The sequence below is a fragment of the Tupaia chinensis genome, unplaced genomic scaffold (assembly GCF_000334495.1).
Source record: "Tupaia chinensis unplaced genomic scaffold, TupChi_1.0 Scaffold000065_1, whole genome shotgun sequence".
Lineage (NCBI taxonomy): Eukaryota > Metazoa > Chordata > Mammalia > Scandentia > Tupaiidae > Tupaia > Tupaia belangeri.
Genome location: NW_006159523.1, coordinates 5053460 through 5071781, shown reverse-complemented (window position 1 = coordinate 5071781; position 18322 = coordinate 5053460). Strand labels below are relative to the sequence as shown.

General features: G+C 44.4%; 1 long non-coding RNA gene across 2 annotated transcripts in view; it reads right to left on the bottom strand.

Moving 5' to 3' along the window:
* The window catches only part of LOC102477938 (uncharacterized), a 60989-nt gene that overhangs the window by 7508 nt on the left and 35159 nt on the right, over positions 1-18322 (bottom strand). The window lies entirely within an intron of this gene.

The window sequence follows — 18322 nt, the reverse complement described above, 5'->3', positions numbered from 1 at the left end:
CTCTAGCAAATTTAAAAATAATAAATACAATTAAATAATTCTTCAAAATATTATTTTTAATTAGTTAATTTATTTGTCCGGAGACACATACGCTTGCCAGAAGGAGAGAGAGAGAGGGAGAGAGAGAGAGAGAAAGTGTTTCCTATGGGACATGGTCATGCTGCAATCACTTTTCCTTCATTTTTCCACTCTGTCAGGATTTGGGGCATCACATGCACAGATGCTCAGCGTGTTTTTCAAGTCAAAGTAGGGCCAGAACTCAAAGTACAGTCAGATGTGGGAACTGGCTCCCTTGACCACTAGGCCACAAGGCTGGTCCTTAAAATCTTATTTTACTATTCTATTTTTTCATTTTTCATATTTCCACTTTTTTCCCTTTTCAAAATCTTCCTGGTCATTTTGTTTGTTTGTTTCTTTGTTTTTAGAGAGATTTTTGCTATAGGATGCATGAGCAAGACAGAAAGACAGAGACACAAAGAGAAAAATTGTCCCCTAAGGGTGATGGCCATGCCGCAGTCCCTTCTCCTCCATCCTCCTCTTGTGATTTTGGGCATGCACATGCGGCCTGAGTTTCAAGCCTTCGATAAGCCATGTGGAAATCCAGCAATGGAACCATTACACCATGGGCTGGTCTCCCTGGTCACTTTTTAATGGTCTCTTATTGCTAGATTAATTTTTTTTATTCATTTTTTAGCCTTTGAATATTTCATTCATTGTTATTTTGTATTTTGAGTCTGACCATTTCATTACCTGAAGGAAAGGAATTTAATTCTGTTTTTCATCATTTCTCCTGATAACCACTCATGGTGGCCTATTTACTTGTGTTTTCCCATTCTTTGATTGTGAACTTACTTTGTTGACTTAACTTACGGAACTCCTGAGGGCCTGAGATGGAGCCTCTTTTATCCAGAGAAGACTGGGGCTTGTTTCTTTGGAAGGCCAGGAGGCAATGTCTTTGCCTAGGGCAAGAGTTTCCATTTCTGCTCCCCATCCCCTTTCGCTGCAGCCCATGATTTAGACGAATCAGCACTTGGCTGTTACTGACATCCCAGTTCAAGGCAATTCTGCTTTTCACATTGGCTGGTTCCCCAGTGTTCCCACCCTGGTTTCATCCCGCTCCCCCTCCTTCATATTTCATATGATCCCACAAGGTAATAAAAAGTCTATTTTATGTAGCAGTTAGTTACTACTCCTTCAGTTTATTTCCATTTGGTCCTTTGCTCCCTGTTAGGGTGGGAGCAGTGCTGAGACTGGGTCTCATGCCTCTTTGCTATCTCTCAAGCACTTTGTAAACAGGAAATGTCCATTATATAACTGGTTTGTTGGTTAATATTTAAACATCGAATCTGGCAGATTAACGTGCTTCACAGTTACGCTCCTTTCAAGCCAATGCACGAGTCCTGTGTGGCATGGCCTTTCCTAATTACTGAGCTTGTGTTATTCTAGAGCGCTTCCTCCCTTCGCTCACAATGATTAATGCAATGTTGCTGGTACAGCCTCGCCCACCACCACTCCACGCTGTTGCCAGCAGTGGTTTGAGCGGCTGGGCCGGTATCCCGGAGGCCTGCGTGTTTGTCCTAGTATTCATTACTATTTGGCTCTCCTCCCATCTGCTGCCAGTGCAGAGTTATTTATAGCAAATCGGAGAAGCCTTGGTGAGCTTCACTGTGATAACTCACATCCTCAGAATGCCTTTCATCCCAAAGGACTTTACACGTGGTATCCTTGCAGGAAACCCTTCCCTGCTGACCCAGGGGGAACTCCTGGTTTCCCTGGGAAGTGGCAGCTGCTGGTCCATCTGCTTGGCTTTTAAGGCCTTTGTCCTCAGAGGAAGAGCCCTGGAGAGCATGCAGTGGGACTTGCCCAAAGACGTTGTGACAGCTGAGTCACAGCAAACAGCATTTGAACTCCATCCTGGGGGTGGCCAGTGTCTTCAAGGAGAGGAGCCAGGATGCTGCGTCAGGCTGCACAGCCTAGCATTACTTGCCCTGTGTCAGAACTTCCAGAAGAGGACACTGCTTAGAAGTCACTGACCTTCCCACTGCCGGGCCTAGCCTGGGAGCCCTGCAGTTCTGAGGCTGACGTGACACCCTCCTCCACAGGAGTTACTGTCTTCAATGTTCCACTTGGACGGTAATTCATTGAATTTCATTTTTTCAACCAATATAACTTCATTACAATCAGCATGTCACCATCAGACGCAGGACAGAGCTCAAAGGCAGGTTTCTGATGCCCTGGCAGCCACCTAACACAATTAGCAGATGAACACACGTCCACAGCAGCAGGTCGCTGAAGAAATCAGATCAGCTCTGAAAGAACTCGGGCTGTGGTGCGGAGGGTCAGCAACCATCTCAAATGAAATTGAACAAATTACCGGGGAATTTATATGCTCGCTGCTGTTCACAGCAAGAGGCATCAGAGGTTTGACTTTGGGGAAAGGGCCAAAGAGGAACATGCATGGCCTGGCAAAATTTTGTGCTGAAAATAAATTTCAAATCCAATTGATTTATGAGTCGTCCACACACTGTCAAATCCCTGTGCAGGAAGCCACTACCAGGAAGCACCCCTCTCCCATAGCCTGTGGGAAGGCATTTCTGCCAGAGGAGTGGCAACACGGCGCCACTGCATGGGTGTTGAAGTTCAGTGGGTGAAAGGGGGCCAGCGTGGGCGGCAAGTTGCAAAACCCTCGTTTTGAAATTCTCTCATGCCTGGATCCTGATCCCGTAGCTGGCAGAATAATCGGCCCTGTTCATTCCCCTGTGGAAGGTTATCTGCTACCTGGTGCTGTGAGAAGAACACTACAAATTCTCTAGCAGCACAACTCTGGCTGCTGCTCACTCTCTCTCTATGTGTGTGTGTGTATATATGTGTGTGTGTGTATATATATGTGTGTGTGTGTGTGTATATATATATATATATATATGTGTGTGTGTGTGTATATATATATGTGTGTGTGTATATTTATATGTGTGTGTATATTTATATATGTGTGTGTGTATTTATATATGTGTGTGTGTATTTATATATGTGTGTATGTATTTTATATATACACACACATATGTATATATATACACATTGTATATATATACATATGTATATATGTATATGTGTATATATATATAATGTGTGTGTGTGTATATATATACATTTCCCTCTAGGTTTTTGCCGTAGGGTGCATACTCTCATTGGAGAGAGACAGAGAGAGGGAAAGGGCACAATCATCCCTCAGGGAGGATGGTCACACCACAATCCACAATCGTTTCTCTTCCTTTCTCCTCTCAGGATTTTGGGCACACATGCACTCATGCCTGGCAGGATTTTCAAGCTAGCCAGGTCCAGGACTTGAACCATGGGCTGTTCTACTTTCTTGTTTGTTTATTGTAGCATTTGCCACAGTATATTATCTTTGCTTAGTTTTCCCTTTGCTCTAAAAGATTCCAGTCTCACTCTCTGAAGGTTCATCCAAATCAATAATGCGATTTGGACTTTCGGCTTAGGACAAGCCGATGTGAAGAGTTCTGTCCCTTTTGTTTCTGGAGAAAGGAGAACAGATACTGCTTTGTAGAGATTCTCCAGGATGTGGTAAGTTCTGGATGGATACACCACTCTTATGAAGCAGCAGGTTACGCCCTAAGGTAAACGATATACATCTTTGCTATCCTACTCGTGTTTGCTAAAGAACACTGTTTCTGGAAAGTTTATTCCTTTCTTTCATGAGTGATAAAGAGACAGAGACACAGAGATAGCATCTCTCACAGACTCAAAACGCTGTGATTTACCCTCAGCCTCAGGAGCATGGGTCATGGGCACATGAGCCTGGTGTACTCAGGGAGGTGTGTGGACACAAACCTGGAACCTTCTCGTGTAGGCCCGGCTCACAGAGCACCTCATTTTACCACGGTACCACTGTCTGGCCCTCCACTAATAAGATTTCAAGGAATTATTTTCATCATAGAATATTTAAAAAGCAAGACTAAAAAATAAAATTGGAAATTGGATTATTCCTGTTTCTCTCTGGTTCTAAAGGTGTCAACACTCTAATCTCCTTCTTAATTATTGGCCATCAGTCTTACTTCCTATTTCACTGAGAAAAATAGTCAGGAAAGAACTTCTGTGCCCTACCTTCCCCAACCTGTGAGCTTCTTGCAGCCTTTTGTTCTTAACACCACAATCAAACCACCCTTGTCAACACTAAGGCCCCCAAATGGCAGTCAGTGGCATCTCCAGAGGCGTCTCCACCAGGCCCATTCTGCATTATGCTCTCGGGCTCCTTTCCCGGGGCAGGAGCTCTTGTCCAAGCCTGGCTCTTCAACCTCCTCAATGTGACTGGTGCTCTCAACCTCCTCTATGTGACTGGTGCTCTTTCAGTAAATTCTTTTGGCTGTTTTGTTTTCATAGCCAGAGGGTATGTGTACTCACAATGTGGGAGTAGAAGGGGGGAGAGAGAGAAAGCAAGAAAGCGCTCTCCGGGGGGTGGTCACGCCATAGTCCTCTCTTTTCCATTTCTCCATCTGTAAAGATTGGGGGCATGTACACATGCCCAGCATGTCTTTCAAGTTGCCAGGCTGGGATTTGAACTACAAGTGGCTGCAGTGTGGAACCTGGCTCCCTTTACCACCAGGCTACGGGGCTGGCCTGGTGAGTTCCATTTCAGTTTAAAGTGTTAGCGTGGCCATACACACTCGTAGTAAATGCTTACGGTAAAGAGCACGGAACCAGCTGACAGGGGAGCTAGACGGGCTGGGTTCTGTAGATAGTCAGTTCTAACATACAGAGGATTATGGGAATTTCCCTGGGCCCCTTGGCCCCGGGAGTTGGGGAAAGTGCTATGGTTCAACCTCTTGGTGGTTAAAGGACAGTCTACTTTCATCGTCTACATAAACCAGCCCTGTCCCTCGGGCCGCCTTTCAGGGTTGACTGTGAAGCTCATTCCATTCAGATTTGTCCATTGAAAGATGAGGGAAATAACCTCAGAAGTAAAGCGAGTAGATGACATGGACACGCTGGAGTTCAAGGAGAGGAAACAGGAAAGGTCAAAACAAACAAACAAAAACAAAGATGCGGGACCAGCAGTAGGTGTAATGGCTATGTCGCTGGACTCCCATGTAGTCGACTGCAGTTCCAGTCCTGAACTCGGTGGCTTAAAACTCACGCTGGGCGTGTGTGCGTGCATGCTCAAGATCCCAAGAGGAGAATAGAGGAGAAGGGATTTCGGTGTGGTCATCCCCCCTGGGGGGTGATTTCTCACTTTCTCTCTCTCTCTGTCTTTCTGGTGAGCACATGTGCCCTATAGCAAAAACCTCTCCAAAAAAAAAAAAAAGAAACAAACAAACAAAAGGAATGTGCACAGAGGCTAGCTCTATTTGTAAGGTTGTATTTCATAGGCTGAGTATGGGCATACTGTTTTTACACATGAAAGTATCTTATAGTAAAAATGAAAGAAACAAAGGGATTAGAAAAGAGAGGTTAGTGGGAGACGTGTTTCCAGGTTGCTCAGAGGTGTCTGGGGTCCTGCGAGCACTGGATTTTCTAGAAGAGGCCTTTAAGGCCACTCCGGGCATGATGTGGCCACTGTTTCCGGCCGCTGCGTTGCCCAGCTTCCTGGTTCATGGAATAACGATCCTGCTCACGCTCGGGATCACTCCTGCAGCTTCTCCCTCGCCATTGGTGGGGAGGAAAAGAGAGTAGCTGACCAGCAGCTTGTTTCAGTTCATCTCCACTTTCCCCCTGGCTTCCTGTTGGGGGCTGGGTTTATTTAGGGGATAAACAGGTAACTGGTTGAAGGCAATGCTGTCTTCTCTCCGAGTTCTCGGCCTTGTGCTCGTAGCCCTCTCCAGCAGCAGCAGGAAAATATCCAAACGTGGGTGAAAGGGGGACGCCGCCGCTGTGGGCTTGGTGACGTACTAATAGGAAAGTCAGTTCTCTGCCCCGTAACAGGACATAGGCTGTTGCCCCCTCACTGCATTCCTCACTGTCCGTCTACGGGTGGGCAGCGCGTGCAGTGTGAGACACCGCTAGGGTGTGGACTGGACACGAGTCATAGACGAGCAGTGTTTCTCCAGATCCCTCCAGATGCCTGTGCCCCTTAACCCAGCGATTTTACTTTAAGGACACCGTCCAAAGGTAATAATCATATGTTTACATCCCCCAAATTGCAAAATAAATCTGATGCTCTCCAACAAGGGAGTAGTTAATCAAAGGATAAAAAACCCAAACAAGGTACTGCTATGTAGCCATTAGCTATGGTGTGCATGAATGTAAAGGACGTGGAAAACTATTCATAAGTGTGCTAATGGGGAGAAGCAGGATACGCAACCATAATCTACAATATCGGCCCTATTCCACCAGTTTCTCTACTGTCAATCTACACCAATACATAGACGGAATTACATAGGAATTAAATATACAGAAATGGCAGGAGTGCTGATCTCTGGGTAAAGAGATTACAGCAATTACAAAAATACACACTCTTCTGATTTTTCCAACGTTTCATACAATAACTGTGTATTTTTAAAATTAGGGGGAAAGTTAAGGGAACAGTGCTGTGAGCCCCACATAACAGGGTCTCAATGCATGTACCCGCCAATACCTCTGAGGGACGAGGCACACTTCTTGAAGGGCCATGATACCCTCAAGGACAGAACGTATCAGAATTTGTGTGTGTGTGCGCGCACGCGCGTGTGCACACATGTGAGTGTGTATGGAGGGTCCTATGTCAGCCATCAGGTGATTCTGGGTTCTCACACACTCTTGATGGGGTGTCCCCTGCCTACCTGCACTCCTGCTCTTCAGAATCTCTGCCTCCAAGGAAGAGACTATTTGAATGGAAGGCATGAAAACCCAGGTATGCTGCCTGGCGCAGGAGGTGTCAGCCTTGCGGGTCTAACTTCAGAACTCTCATAATTGATCCTTCTTTCATGCCTTACGCCACAAAAAAAAAAAAAAAACCTGAAACTACCCCACTTGGTTAGTAGGGTCCAGAATTCCCCATGGACCTTCGTTCTTTACGTTTGAGGCTTTGGTGTCTGGGACATTTGTGGGAGGGAGATAACCTAGGGGACCTCTGTGACCATGCTAAGGTTCCATGATTCCATGCTTCATTTTTATTGGGAATAAATTCCCGAACACTTCTGGGAAGGAGGTTTGGCTAGTGAGTGAGTAGTGCGTCTGTAAGCTGAGGGAGGAGAAATGAAGACTGGATAGAGTTGTAAGGAGGAAGAAGGCAAGTCTGGGGTCCCTCACCTCTGCCTAGGCGTGCCCAGAACTGGCTTTCTCCTCTCCCAGGGATGGAAGGCAGGGAGGGAAGACCAGTCTCGTGATCTGAGTCGAGAAGACTGACAGATGTGCAACTTACCTGCAGTTCTGGGTGGTCTGAAGCTGCAAGGCCCATCTAGGTGAGTGGTATGGATTGAAATGTGTTCCCCCCAAATTCCTGTCTTAAAGTGCTGAACCCTGGCAGCTCAGAATGTGATCTGCCTTGGAAATGAGGCTGTGGTAGGTATGAAACCATTGATAGTATGATGAGGTGTCTGAAAGGGGAGATTTGAATGCAGCCCTACAGGAAGAGCTCCATGAAGACAGGAGTGAGGCCATACAAGCTGAGGAGTTAGGAAGTTGGGAGAGGCCTGGACAGATCCTCCCAGCACCCTTAGAGGGGCAGACACCTAGACCTCAGGTTTTTGGATCCCCAAGCTGAGAGAGAATGCGTCTCTGGTGTTCAAAACCTTGTTAGGGGGACAGCGGGTGGCGTGGTAATTTAGGGGCCAGACTCCCACATGGCCCACCGCAGTTAAGTCCTGGACCTGGCGGCTTGCTTTCTGACTTTCCTTTTCTCTCTCTCTCTCTCTCTCTCTGCCTCTGGAGCACACACGTGCCCTATAGCAATTTAAAATAATAATAAAAATAAAATTAAATAAAACATTTTGAAAGAATTAGAAACCATGTTATAGCAGCCATGGGGATCGCTTAGTGACACTACCGGAGCTACGAGGGAGTGGGACAGCCCAGAGGACCTGCTTGCAACACCCTAGCACTGGTGTCTGGTTCCCTTAGGGGCAGACAGGACCCCCATTTCAGAAGGGGCCCGCCCCTAGCCAAGGGGTAGGGCTCACAGAATCTCACATCACACGGAAGCTTTCTGCTGGAACAGTTATTTAAACGGTCTGGTCCATTTTTTTTTTTTTTTGAGAGGTTTTTGCTATAGGGCGCGTGCGCTCGCCAGACAGACAGAGAGACAGAGCGACAGAAAGCGAGAAATCACCCCCCAGAGGGGATGGTCACGCTGCAATCCCTTCTCCTCCATTCTCCTCTTGGGATCTTGGGCACACACGCACACGTGCCCGGAGTGAGTTTTAAGCCACCGGGTCCGGGACTTGAACCACGGTCGACTACGTGGGAGTCCAGCAACATAGCCATTACGCTAACTGCTGGTTCCCAATGGTCTGGTCCATTTTTATTGCTCATGACAGACCGTCATACAAGTGACTCAAACGACTGGCTATAAAAGGAAGGTAATATCGTTTTTAATCCCTTTAATGCTATGTGAGGGGGAAATTAATCATTTATTACAGCAGACATTTAAAAAGCACTCAGAAAGAGTTTGAGTGTGCTCTTCAACCTAAAACTTGTCACCAGAAGGTTTGTTTCCCACAGTTTTCTGAAATCTTTGGCAAAGGCAACATCAGATAACTTAAATAACAAGGTGGTTTTTTTGTTTTGTTTTGTTTTGTTTTGTTTTGCTATCCTGAAAAGCTTCTCCATTCAAAAAGATCTTAAGCCAGCTGCACACTGGGCACGCAGGTGAGGCTGATGTTCTGCAGATGACAGCACCTGGGACTTCACTGTGGGCGGGGGACTAAATCACCTGCTGGTTACCCAGAGATGACCCCGGTCCAAGTCCTTACTCATACTTCACAGTTATCTCTCATTTCTACCAGGGACCTCAACATACTTTGCAAAGGGAATAGAAGCAGCCCCATAACCCACGGGACAGACACATTTTAGCTAAATTTGCAATGAAGAAGAGCAAAAGACAGAAACAGGGCCAGTGGGGCCAGTTGGGCCACTGAGAGTGCCCAGGCTCGTGGTCCAGCACCTCCACTTGCCAGCTCCGGCTTAACCTGAGCAGCCTTGCTGCATCCTCTGCAAGTGCCTGTGTCTGAAAACGGAGACTTTCCAGCCTGAGAGCATGCTAACGACCTCTCCAGGACTTGTTCCTCTCTGTTGCAATAAGGACTTGGTCTCCGGTAACCCACACTGGTCCCCTGTGCCTGTGCTCAAGCACAGCCCAGAGAAGTAGCCAAAACAGATGCTGTAGTCACCAGCCACCACACTGTCTACAGGGCCACAGCCAAGGTGACATTGTGACATGTGGCCTCTGGCTGCTGAGACGGATACCATCCGTACTTACAAGGCTCCTGTGGCTGTGCTCAGTCACCAAGCTTACCCACCAGGAAGCTGATCTGCTCCAGGATGGCCAGTCCCGGACACCAAATCTCAGGGCCAGCAGGAGGCATGGTGGTGAAGGCACTGCCATGCGGCTAACCACAGTTCAAGTCCCAGATCCAGCAGCTTGAAGGGTCACATTGTGCACGTGTACACATGTGCTCAAAATCTCAAGAGGAGAATAGAGGAGAAGGGATTGTGGCATGACCATCCCCCCTGGGGGGGTGATTTCTTACTTTCCGTCTCTGTCCGTCTTTCTGGCGTGTACACGCTACCTATAGCAAAAACCTCTAAAAAAAAAAAGTATCTAAATGATCCAGTTTGTGAGTATGGAATAAGGGCATGTCAGACAAAGAAGGAATTGATAAGATACTTCCAAAGAGCAAACAAACTAACATCCCAACACAACATTGGGTATTTGCCTAAGCCTTTACTTCCAACATTAAAACATTAGTTGGACACAGAGTCCCTCCGAGGAATAAGTTTCATTGTTTTTTTCCAATGATTTCTTGTTTTGATCATTAAAACAAGAGAAATATTACAATTTTTAAAACGCAAAGTCTAGGGCCAGCAGATGGTGTGGTGGTTAAGGTGCTGGATTCCCACATGGCTGACGGCCCGGTTTGAGTACCAGCTCCAGCAGGTTTAAAAATCATGCTGGGTGCATGCACATGTGTGTGCGTGCCTAAAATCCTGAGAGGAGAATGAAAGAGAAGGGATCGCAGTGACCATTTCCCCTGGGGGTGGGTGGGGAGGGTGATTTCTCACTTTCCCTCTCTCCTCTCCCTGTTTCTCTTCAGCAAGCACAGGCACCCTACGGCAAAAAACGAAAAGTAAACAAACAAACAAAGCAAATTCCCATCCCCTAACAAATCAACCATTTTATTTGCCACGTTTCATACCAGTCTTTTGAAAATACTATATTCATCTTCTATACATAACTGCACATCATGAATAGAATTTTGTTTTCCATTTACCTTACAGCATAAGTAAGCATTTGTGTTTCTGTATCAACTTCACACTTATCAACATTTGCTGATTTATTATATTCAATCTAGTAAATATGCCACAGTTGATTGTTAGAAATATCTATAACCAAGAGTTTCCTGGTCTGTGTGTATGTCTTTTTCCCCCTTTTATGGAATATTTCCATAGGAAAATTCTTAGGATTAGGATTGTCGGTCTAAAGGGTATTTTTATTTTATGTGTTTTTCAGTGAATTGAAGTGTATTTTATTTGGAAAATTTCACAATAGCATTTGAGGTCACGGGGGTCACCGGGGTGTTGCAAAACAAGGCTGGTGATACCAGTGCCTGGTGTTGATTCTGCCCAGCCATATCACTGGCCTAGAAACACACCGGAGAGGAGTGTTTGTAGGAGGCAGACAGAAGGAGAGAGTTACATCTAGAACAATACAGACATGGCATACAAATGACTAGACTAGAAAAATGATCTTTCGCCTTCATTGATTTTTTTTTTCTGCAGCTGTACGGCATGTTATGAAAATGGAGTTCCCAGTTTTCATTTATCTGTGACTCATCAGAAAATCTTTCAACTACATCCAGGCTAGCTGCCCGCCTTGCGGTAACAGGCACTTGCCAAATATTTGTTGAATTAAATGGCGGGGAACTGAATTTTGATAAGCCTTTATTCCATGATCCAATATTAAAGTGGACACAAGAAATAGCCATCGTTGGCATAGGACAGAGATTTTGAGGGTGCTTGTTACTGCAGCATAACCTAGACTCAGCTATTATGTGCTGTTTTTGAAAGGTGATTAAATCCCCAAAGGTATTCGTGGGAGTATTAGTTATAATTATAAAATAGACTACCATGAGGATGAACTAAATAATGGAATTCCACCAATTTATCACACAATCATTACAATTAATTTTTCCAAAGACACTGAAAATGCAAGGAAAATTCTTACACTACAAGATTAATTTAAACTTTTTTTTTTTTTGGAGAGGTTTTTGCCATAGGGTGTGTGCGCTTGCCAGACAGACAGAGAGAGACATAGAGACAGAAAGCGAGAAATCACCCCCCGGGGGGATGGTCACGCCGCAATCCCTTCTCCTCCATTCTCCTCTCGGGATCTTGGGCACGCACGCACATGCGCCCGGCGTGAGTTTTAAGCCACCGGGTCTGGGACTCGAACTGCGGTCAACTACGTAGGAGTCCAGCGACATAGCCATTACGCTAACTGCTGGTCCCTAATTTAAACATTTTTAAAACAATTTTATTTATGAGAGCACATGCATGCATACATGAAAGAGAGAGAGAAAGAGAGGCCCCTCAGTAGGGTCTTGTCACACTGATCTCCTTTCCCCAGATCTCTAGTTCCTCAAGGTCTTGGGTACCCTTCTGTGCATGGTGTGTTTCCAGGCTGACCTGAGGATTCAAGCACTCCAGTTCAGTATGCTACTGACTCTGAAATTAATTTAAATAGAAAAAGACGAAATTGTGTATGTGCATGGTTAATTGCATATAGACATGGTTCATTTTAAAAGCTACCCATGTGGTTAAAGAATGAAAGCAACAACAGCAACATGATGATGACGATAGCAGTAAGCTCGAAAGAATGGAGCTGACTTTCTCCTCATTTTCTTAATTTTCTGTGTTTTAAAGGGTGCATTGTTATATTTAACAAAAATATTTTGTAAAAAAAATTTTCTGAGAACCAACATTTTCCTATTTGTTTTATAACAATTAATTCAATGAATGTTTACTAAACACCTACTGTGCATCTTTACATTTGTACATGCTGGGACCCAGGCATAACAAATACTGACAGTTGAATTCCTGTTTACACAGAGCTTACATGCTAATGGAAAATTATAAGCAGATGGAAAATTATAAGCAGATAATTTCTATTTATTTCCTTTTTTTTTTTTTTTTAAGATTTTTGCCATAGGATGCTGTAGACAAATAGAGATAGAGGGAAAAAGTGAGAAATAACCCCCTGGCAGGGGATGGCCACACCGTACTCCCTTCTCCATTCTCCCCTCAGGATTTTGGGCAAACACACTCATGCGCCTGGCGTGTTTTACAAGCCACCAGGTCCTGGACTCAGAGTGGCCCATATGGGATCCAGTGCCTTACTCACCCATCACCTACTGACCCATAAGCAGCAAATTCTATAGTAATTATTTGTTTAAATTATTCTGAGACTTTCAGAAAGAAAGGACAGAGGCATTTAAATGGGGAATTTGACCTTAATCTTCTAGCAGATGTTTAAAATGCTGGGTTATTTATTTTCCATTTTAATTAAAGTCATTTGCTAACACTTTTTAAAAATCTACAGTCATTGTTAGAGTTGTATTTTACAGTTTTAATTAATACTGATAATTGTTATTAAAATCTAGAAAGCAGGTTTCCATCAGAATAGCACTAGATATTAACAGTGTTGCTCTAACCTGCCAATCATGGATGTACTTGGTACCGGACAGGTCCATGTTTACTGGGATCCAGGTAATAGAAACATTCAGCTTGATTCTCTGAACCCAGAATTAGAAGCCAGAGGGCCAGCAGGTGGTGTGGTGGTTAAGGCACGGGACAACTGCAATTCAAGTCCTGGATCTGATGGCTTTCTCTCTCTGTCTCTGTCTGGTCAAATTGAAGAAGAAATAAAATTAAATAATTCTAAAAAAAAAAGAGAGAAGTCAGACTTCAAACAGAAGAAAGGCATCATTCCACTGGGGCAAAAAAGTGGAAAGAGCAGAGTTTTCCTCTGTAGCTTTTAGAGCTGTTTTAATACATTCTCCAAAGCCAGTAAAGAAAATAGTTTGATTAGCAATTTTCTTTAAAAATGTATATAACACTTAGGAATTTAAAACTAAAAAGAATTACTGGGGCACTCAATCTAGTTTTTTAATAACCTTTATTGTTTTGCTGATTATAAAAATAATATATGTTCTTTGTCAAAACTATGACTATTGCAGAAAATTAAGACTATATAGCTCATATGTAATCCTGCAATGCAGCGATAACCACTGTTATTGTCAGAGTGAATCTCTATGCAGTCTTTCTTCCAGAGCAAGGGTTGGCACGCTTTTTCAGTGTAGGGCCGATTAATAAATGTTTTCTTTCTCCACTGCAACTCCTCAACTCTGGAGTTGTAGAGTGAGAGCAGACATAAACAACACCAAAGTGCATAAATGTGGCTCTTTTCCAATAAAACTGCGTTACCAAGAACAGACAGCTGGCCTGATTTGGCCTAATCTATAGTTCATTGACCTCTGTTCTAGAATGTTCAGTTTGGAGATGGGCAAGCATGGATTCTAATTCATATTCCCATCCCCACTGGTCATTTCCATCATCACTGTCTTAACAAGGGTCTCCACCAAGTTCCTTGGTCAACACATCAGGTACCTGTAACCCAGAGTGGAGTGTGAACTCATTGAGTGAACTCTTTGGGTTCCAGCCAGTAAGCAAATAATGACAAAGATCTAAGCGACAGGTACTGGAGAACTATAAAGTACTCTGGGGGAGTGCGACAGCATGACCTTACCCAATTAGGGTTCCTAGTCAATTGAGCTTAAATCTGAGCTACAAGGAGGATTTACCAGGGCCATGTGGTGGGAGAAGAATGCACCAGAGAGAGGGGACAGCAAATATGAAGGCACATATATGAGACTGTCCATACAGCTTGGGAGCTGAAGAGAGGTCCATGTGGACAGAGCACAGGGATACCAGGGGGAGGAGTACGTGAGAGGCAGAACATGCAGGTCTTTCAGGCTCCTAAAGAATTTGGACTTGCTCCTCTGGAATTGGGAAGCCACTAAAGAGTTTTAAGCAACAGAGTAACAAAATCAGCATAATTCTGACAGATTCTGAACTCTGTGCCCCTATTTCCCACCCCCAGACACTGGGCAATCTCTTTTTCCCTCCTTTCTATGCATTGCTGTGGAGTAATCTTCTGAGTACCCTCAGTAGGTCATAGCTCTGCTAAGAGAACTTTAATAGCATCCCTATGGATGGGAAATAAAGTCTAGACTCCTAGGCCTGGCATTTAGGCAAGAGTGGCCACAGCAGTGCCCACTCTTCTCCTTCCTCTTCTCCAAGCGATCTCAGTTGCTCTTTCCACCTTCACGCTTCGTTTCAGTCTGTTTCTCCACCTAGCCGTTGCTCATCTTAATCCATTGAGGCTGCTGCAGTGACAATACCCTATGCCTAGGTAGCTTATCAACAACAGGGACTGATAAGCTGACGTCCAAGATCGAGGCCTGGGCAGCTTCAGTGTCTGGTGAGGGCCTAATTCCTGGTTCAGAGACGGCCATCTTTTCACCGCAACCTCCTCTCTTTGAAGAAAGGGCTTGAGGACTCTGATGCCTCTTTTCATAAGGGCACTCAGCTGAGATCTTTAGGAGGTGATTAAGTCATGAGTGTGGAGCCCTTGTGGATAGAGTGAGGGCCCTTATTAAAGGGCTTGAGAGATCTCTTTTCAGCCTTGTGAAGACACACACAGCATTCCTTCCCTCAGGAGGATGCAGAACAAGGCACCAGTTCAGAAGCAGAAAGCTCCCTCCCTTCACCAAACACACAACCTGCTGGTGCCTCAGTCTTGGACCTCCCAACTTCTAGCATTATGAGAAATAAGTTTTATTGTTTATAAATTATCCAGTCTATGGTGTTTTCTTATAGCAGCACTAATGGACTAAGACAGCTTCCATTAAGATCCTTTTTTTTTTCAGTAATTCTCACATCACATATCTGATAAGGAACTCGCAACAGAATATACATATAAAGAACCCTTAGAACGCAACAACAAAAAGAGAAACAATCAAACCCCCAAACAGTCAAGGGACTTGAATGGACATTTCTCCAAAGAAGATATATGAATGACCATCAAGCACATGAAAGACATTCAGCATTATCAGTCATCAGGGAAACGCAAATCAAAACCACCATGGGGGACCAACAGTTAGCGTAATGGCTATGCCACTGGACTCCCATGTAGTTGACCGCAGTTAGAGTCCCGGACCCGGCAGCTTAAACTCACGCCGGGCGTGTGTGTGTGCGTGCCCAAGATCCTAAGAGGAGAAAGAAGGAGAAGGGATTGCAGTGTGGCCATCCCCCCTGGGGGGTGATTTCTCGCTTTCTATCTCTCTGTCTCTCTCTGTCTGTCTGGCAAGGGCACATGCCCTATAGCAAAAACCTCTCAAAAAAAAAAAAAAACCCACCATGGGTGCTACTTCACACTCACTATGATGGTTATCTTAAAAAATGGGAAATAGCAAGCGTTGGTGAGAAGGTAGAGGAACTGGAACTCTCCTTCATTGCTGGTGGAAATATAAAATGGCGGCCCTGTAGAAAAGTTTGGCAGTTCCTCAGAAAGGTAGGCATAAAATTACCATATGATCCAGCAGTCCCCCTCTAAGGTATATAACCCCCAAAACCAAAAGCTAGTATCTAAACATATATTAATATTTTTTGAATATTTGTATATTCACTGCAGCACTACTCACAATAAGCAAAATGGTTTGGGGGATTCCTAAAAAAGCTAAGCATAGACTTAAGATATGACTCCTAAGTACAGACCCAAGAGAATTGAAAACAAGAACTGAAACATATTTATGATGCAGTGGGCACTGTTCATTCACTAAAGCTGGAAGGTGGAAACATTCCCATCAGCAGATGAATGGATAAACGAAATGTGGTGTCCATACAATGGGATATTATTTAGCAATTAAAGAGTTGTGACTGTACAATTCTATGTATGCATTAAAACACTGAACTGGGGACCAGCAGTTAGTGTAATGGTTTTATCACTGGACTCCCATGTAGTCAACTGTGGTTCGAGTCTCGGACCCGGTGGCTTAAAACTCATGCCAGGCACATGTGCATGCGTGCCCAGGATTCTGAGAGGAGAATGGTATCTGTCTCTCTGTGTCTGTCAGGTGAGCGCATGCATGCTATAGCAAAAAAAAAAAAAAAAACAAACAAAAAAAACAAAACCTCTCAAAAAAAACCCCACTGAACTGAGTACTTAAAAAACTTGTACTCAGGGGGGACCAACCAGTGGCATGATGCTTAACATACTGGACTCCAACATGGTTAACCACAGTTCAAGTCCTGGACCTGGTGGTTTGAAATCACACCGGGTACTTGAGTGCACCTACTCAAAATTCAGAGAGGAGAATGGAGAAGAAGGGATTGCAGTGTGACCATCCTCACTGAAGGGTGATTTCTCAGTTTCCCTCTCTCTCTCTCTCTCTCTCTCTCTGTGTGTGTCTCCCTCCAACAAGTATATGTGTCCTATGGCAAAAACTTAAACAAAAAATAAAAATTTGTACTCAGGATCAAAACCAAAGATCATTCACTAGCCCCCAAGTGACCAGCATACAGCTCATATTCCCTGTTTCCTCTGGGAGAGCATGAATGAAGAAGTGATTATAAGAAGGGTGCATTCTAACAGGGAGTGGAGCCTTAAAGTGCTGACATCCTAGGTAAACCTGCACCATCAGCCTGTGGATCTGAAGTGAGGTTTGGGGTCTACTGGCATAGCATCTGGCTGTCCCCGAGTGGAAGGCTTTCTAACTTTGCATGAAGCCATTACTATTTGCTTTGGAGCCTGTTCAGTTAGGGAAGCCTTGCAGTTAACAAGCCTGGCTGGGAACTATTTATAAGCCCTAATACAGCATTTACACTGCCACCGGGACGTGTTGACAGTGTTGTGACTCGCTCAGGGCGACACCGCCTCACAAGGATCACAGCAGATTTAACGCGTGGTAGGCTTTGCTCATCTCGCCCTCAACTGTTCCTTCCACTTTCTAAAAATTCAGTATTTCTCCTGTGGCAATCTTTTATATGCTGCTCTTTCTCCCATGCCGCAGCTTCTAGACCTGATGCTTCTTCCCTCCACCAGAAGAGATTGTTCCAGAGTATCTAACGAGAGCTCAGCAAAGCGAGACTTCAGCAAAGCGGTTCTCAGAATGCCATCTGGCTAACCATTAGATGTGTCCAGACAGACACTTTGCGGATTATCTCCAGGAAGGAAGAAAAACAGAAGAGAGTCTCAGAACTATTTATACAATTATCCTGCAGGCTTTGGCCTGGAAAATAAGAAACTAGGACTTTCAGGTTTTTGATTGCTTTTCTTCTTTCCTGTATTTCATGAAGTTTAAATTATAACCATCTGCTTCAGAAGATATAAAAATCAGAATTCCATCTTCTTCCACGTTCTCAGAATACTAACCCTTTGGGGGCCCTTATATTGATGAAGGCGCTCAATGGTAACTAGTGAAATGACAGGGTAAGACAAGCACCAAGCCACGCGCCTTACCTCTCTGCTTTACTGGCCTCCTGAATCGACTTGTGAAAGGAGCATTGTCCTCTAAAATGTATCTTAGGATGGGGTGTTTCCCTGTGACACTGATATGGTTTCTGCCTTTTTGATGACGGGGTTGAAGAGAAGGGTACTGATGGAGGTAAAAGCTCTCTTTCTTCTTTCTTAATAGAGACCATTCAATGATCTTTTTAGGCTTTCTTATTTTGCTCGTCTTCAATTCTCAAAATATCCCCCAATCATTCCTGGTGCATTCAAAGGCTTTTCACACTTGGTGATTAATGTAATTTGCTTTCATTCTTACAGCCTATAGGACTGCGTGGGTGTAAAAAACACCTCTAAAATTCACCATCTGCATGCAGTGAGTCTTATCCTATTCCCCCCTCCTTTGTCTTCCCCTCTCATTCTGTCTCTCTGATGAGCTGGAGACAAAACATGCCGTGAGAGCTGCATAAAATAACCTTTTCTGATGGCCCCAAGAATCATCGTACTCCTTTCGGTTAACGTGTTAGACTCCAATTTTCTCTCAAAAGGTTTCTCTGTTCTTTTCTCAGAAGCAGCTCCTATTAATAAATACTTATTGGGCTGGCC